Source organism: Drosophila persimilis, unplaced genomic scaffold (genome assembly GCF_003286085.1).
Source record: "Drosophila persimilis strain 14011-0111.01,24,50 unplaced genomic scaffold, DperRS2 tig00000191-arrow-pilon, whole genome shotgun sequence".
NCBI classification, from domain to species: domain Eukaryota; kingdom Metazoa; phylum Arthropoda; class Insecta; order Diptera; family Drosophilidae; genus Drosophila; species Drosophila persimilis.
In genome coordinates this window covers 4,239,232-4,244,773 of record NW_020825298.1, presented here as the reverse complement: position 1 = coordinate 4,244,773, position 5,542 = coordinate 4,239,232, and positions in this window count along the sequence as shown.

The following is a 5,542-nucleotide window of genomic DNA, read 5'->3' as shown; positions in this document are numbered from 1 at the left end:
AAGCAACAACAGCAACAGAGAATAATGTAGGAGGCGGCAGGATGTATGACGAGTCCTGTGCCCCGCACCAGAGTCAAATATGGCGACGCTAAGAACGGAAAACAGTAAACGGCAAACGGCAACAGCCAACGGTAATTTTATCCAACAAGAGCGCGCCTGCTCTCTGTCCTCGCTCCGGCTCGGTTTCTGTTTCTGTCTCTGTCTTACTCGCCCACTCTCTCGATGCGTGTGTTCTGCCGACGGCAAAGTCAAAGCAATAAAAAGCACATAACGCGATTTGATGCGCGCGCTCTCTCTCTCTGTCGCTCTCCCGCCACGAAACTAACTGCCGTTATGTTTCCAGGCGGCGGGCAAGCTGGCTGCTCGGAACACAAGAAACATCATTATCATTTGATCTCCTCCCCTGTTCCTGTCCCATTCGCACCCATCGCTGGCGGTGGTGACGGTGGTGTCAAATATGTGTGAGAGGGAGGGAAACGTTGTGTGTGTGTGCGTGTGAGTCAGAGTGTGCTTTGATATTAACGCCATCATGCTCATCATCATCATCTGCGCGGAATGGGCTTCGGGTTCGGGGCCTAGATGGCAGCTGTCATCGTTCATAGTTAGGGTATTCCTGAAAGATATACTGAATTGCTTTGGGTCTGAATTCCATAAAACACGGATAGCGTGATAGAAGTTTAACTAAATTTGTAAAATTAAAGGCCAAAAGTAAATCCATACTACCTTCGTATCTTGCACACTTGTAGATATTGATATCAGGAATTATATATGTTTAGTTTACTATTTATTAATTACACTGTGCAACAGTGATTTTTAACTTGGCACGGGACAACAATTGGGTCCCCCTGAATTGTAAGACCTTTAATATATGTATATGATTTTTTATTCGTTTCAATACAATGACTGTGCTTGAAGATACATATGTACATATATATGTATGTACGTCTCTCCAAATTAATTTCAATAATCGTATATCTTTTTCCAGAATACCCATAATGCTGACTGTCCTTTTACTAAGCGTTTGCCCCTACATAACCTCATCTCCTCCACCCCCCCTGGAGTCATCACCCATGCCCTGCCCTTCCGTTCCCCCCCTGGAGAGAAGTGTACATATTTGTACTGCAATTTGGCGTAGCGTCGCCGTCGCCGTCGCCCGCTCTGCTGTTGGCTGCGCTGCCTGCTCCTGTGATTTGCCTCTTTTTGGGCTCTCATTTACACAGGTGAGTACGAGTATTTTCCTACTTTTTCCACTATTTTTTTGGTTTCCTTTCTGTTTTTTTTTTTTGGGTGCCCCCCTCTATGTACGCTCGCTCCGTCTCGCTTACCCGCTGGGCCATTATCGGAGCAGAAATGCTCTATGGAATCGCATTTTTGTGTAGTTTTGCATCGACGGGGTCCTGTGAAATATGCTACGCAATGAAATTTTCCTCCTTCTGGATTCCATGACAACCAAAACACACATATGAGATGGATGGATGGATGGTCTTTGTTATTTTGTAATGGAGATGCTGTGGGAAAGAGAGACAGAGAAAGAGAGAGAGCGATAGAGAGAGAAAATAGGGACGGAACAGAGAGAGCGGGAGAATGTGTGTCGAAAAAAGGTGAAACGATTGAGCACCCTGGGAGATTTTTTAATCAAATAATTACTGTAATTAGATGCAAGGCAAAATGTCAAAAACGAATTGCACACAAAAATTCCCAGGCGGTAAGGGCAGCAAAGCAGGACTACGCGCTGAGAATTCACAATTGGCAAAGGGCGTAACCGAGTACCCGATCTGGAACGGCCCAAATAATATTTTTTTTTTTCATTTTTGAAGAGTTGGCTGTACGTTTAAGTACGTGAATGAGTAGAAAAGTTCAATTATGGAGCATAGACTGCCTTGGCTTTAATATAAACTATCTCCTTAAGATTCTGATGTTAGTTATTTAAAAATCTTAAAATATTACTTATTACTTGTATTGGTCGCAAAACGAAGGATTTAAATGAGATTTCATTGCCTTAGGCCATTTAAGATAAGCGATTCTAATGAAATCTTCATTAGAAGATTTTTCATTTTCTTTATGAAATCCTAAGAAAAAACTTATTAATATGTAATATATTTGTTATCTAATTTAAGTTCCAATAGCTTGAGATAATTAATCTAGCATCTTCTGATATTTTGGTTAAAAACCTTGGGGATCATAAAGGATCTTAAACTTTGGTTTGACGGTTTAGTAATTACATCCTTCCTTATACATATATCAGTTGTATATAACTATTCGTATAAAAAATCTCCAATTACGGAAAACATTAAGTCTATTGAATTGCAGATACAACACTTCTTTTGAAAATTTATATCCAAACACCATAATCGAAATACAAGAAAATTAATCATTCCAATGTTTAAAAAAAATCCGTTAAACATTGTGTCTACATTAAAATCTCCGAAAACTTCCTCTACCATTTCGTTAAGCTCACAACTTTTAAGATTTCTCGTCAGAGAATTCCATTTAATAATGAAAACTTTTGCAAGAGATTTTTCCATAAAGAGCTCAAGAAATCAACTTTTTGCATTTTCCACACCTCAAGTGTCTGCAACAATAAGGCAGAGAGCAAAACGAGATACACAGAGAGAGACAGAGAGAAAGAGAGAGGGAGAGAGAGTCAGATGGAGCTAAAGAAGAGGTAAAGTTAGGTGAGGTGTGGTAATGGTGAGGTAAGGGGTTACCTGAAAGGCCTGGAGGCGAGAAGGAGAGCAGGCATTCATTACAGCAATTGAAATGGACAAAAGCCAAATTCTAGGCAAGCAAAAAAGACGATGATGACGATGACAACGGATTGTGCAAGGCAGTAAAGAGTTGAAAAAGGTATAATAAAATGTTTGCATATAAAATATTAAATAAAAGACGCAATGAAGGAGTGTACAGTGGTGGATATATGGGGAGTGGCGAGGTGTACGGAGGTGGTGACGACTCTTCCCTCTCTCTCTACATAGAACGCAACGAAATGAGCGAGCAGCAACAACAAAATGACGGCCGGCCAGGTGAGTGCCAGGCGAGGCACAGGCCCAGGATCCAAGGCAAAAAGCTCAACGGATAAGTAAATAAATACGAGGACCCCCGCCCGCCACCATCTGAATCTATGTAAATCCCACTGTGCGTGTGCGTGTCGTGTGCCTGGAACTTCATGATGAGCAAACGAGTACCGTTAGTGGGCGTATCAAACAGGCAGGGAAAATGCGTCTGCGCTACTCTAGCAGCCATATTTTCTCGTATGGCTGGCCAATCGGGTGGGTGTGGCCTGACGCTGAACCGGTCCCGCAAGTCACTTGATTAGCCCCGACATTTTGTAACTGTTACTCTCTCCCTCTCTTAGCGCTCTCTTGCTTCCACCGCATTCAAACGCAACAGGCAAACCACCCGCACAGCTGCTGACTCGCTCGCACTTGTAGAGTTCCAATGGGGGAAAAGACTGTACGGTATGCATCGGAATTTCCACACCATACCACTCGAAATGTTGAACTTTACATTAGAGACCGACCATAAACCGGCTTTTACTTTCGTTTCGGAGAAGAACAACAATTAGCAACAATTTGTGCTAATCTACGTAAACGCTTTTGTGACAGTTATAATTTCTGTGGAAATTGATGTACTGTACGTACTGTCAAATTAATTCGCCATGGCCGTGGCCACCACTCAGTGGAGTACATCGGAACTCTTGAAAGTTCAGATTATTGGAAAAGCGCACAGTTTCCAAGTGTTTCATTAATTTCGCACGACTGCACTGCAATTGTTCGTGGATGTGTTCTGGCGGTGTGTACATACTCCTCTCGTATGTGTGTGGCACACGCTTGCTTTACCTGTCTGCTCTGCTATCAAAAAGTTGCACAAAGGCCTCAAAGATAACCTTATAAAAAAGGTTGCCAAAAAATGAAATGAAAATTTCGCTTTTTATTTTTGTTCCTTCGCCCGTTATGAATTAAGTGTCCTGCAACCACACACAATGAATACATACATATATATGCTATTGTAGTTGCAAATCTCTTTGTGGGTTTGCTTTTGAGAAGGAATACAAAATAAAAATAACCAAAAATGCGATCAAACGAGAGAGGGGATATTGAGTAAAGATGTCCCTGCTGTCAATTTTCATTGTAACATACGACTAAATGAAAATAATCACATTTTCTAGTGTAATAAATTCAAAATTAATTAGGGCGGCAAAGATTCAGCTATGAAGAAGAAGCGTGTCAGGCAGAGCTTAATATTTCTATTGCGGGCGGTCACACTAAGCTTTTGCGATATTTGACATTCACCAGGAAGTTCAACATTTTTAGATCTCACATCTCTATAAAACGAAAACAAACATCAACAGGAAACAAATGTTTTCAAACTTCAGGTGTGACTGTACCCTCATCCACTCGAACACGGCAATCCTCTTAATATTTAAGCCGTTTAGCTCCCTAGATTCATTAATTTCAATTTTCAATGGACATGGTCTGCCTATTCTGTTGATTCGCTCGATTTCTCTGACATAGCCAGAAGGCCTGGAGAATTGTACAACATCTCCATTAAATGGACAGATACGGCATCAGATCAAACCGCATCTCACGCATCTGGATTACGACTCTAATTCTGGTCTCTGTACTCTGCCACTTTGGATATTTTCCCATCGAAAGATTGCAGCTCAACGGCAAGGATGTACTCAATGGAGGATAGTTTTGGCGATGTGTCACCGCGTTGTTCGTGTATCCCATTAGCAAAGAATATGTGGGGCTATTCCCCATCAGCATCGTCGCTATCCATTATGAAAGCAGCATACTGGAGAAATATTGTTACAGACGCAGTCCATCCGAATATCTGTATTTACTGATCATCACGGCCATCCTGGCGAACGTGGCTGGATTATAAGGAAACTCCGAAACAGGAATCGACTATTAATGTGTTGGTTACACTTGTTTTGTTTCTAATCACATTGCATATTCTGGCACAATTTATTTATAAATTTCTATATATAGCTCCCGGGAAAATTGTATTGCTTATTCTAATGCACATGTCTATTATTTCCACAAATTCCAATATCCTGCAGAGTTGGGCGGGAGGGAATTTCTAAAAACACCTCAGATTCTATAAGTTTTCTGCCTTTCATGAGGCATTTGTTAACAATAATCTGTTCTTTCAGGAAACGTTTTCTCCCCGAGCCTGATGGTTTAACTGATCAACCTGTCTCCATCGTCGTCGTTATTATCATCGCCGACGCTTTCTTAATTGTATTGAGTTTTTGTATTAATGGCCTTTAATTTCCATTTATTTTAATTTAATTCCATTATTTAAATTTTGAAAATTCTCTGAGAGCGCGCCAAATATTCCATACGAAATCGCAGTACAGTTTGGTACTCTGGCCACACTCTTCATCATCGCTATATTTGCCATTCACAAAGAAAGTCATTCGGATTGCAAGTCGATGTTTGCGATGTTTTTTAAATCAAAGAAAGATTAAATTAATAGAAAATAGTGTGGCCTTTTTTAAAACGAGGGGCTAATGGCCCACTATATTATATTGTTG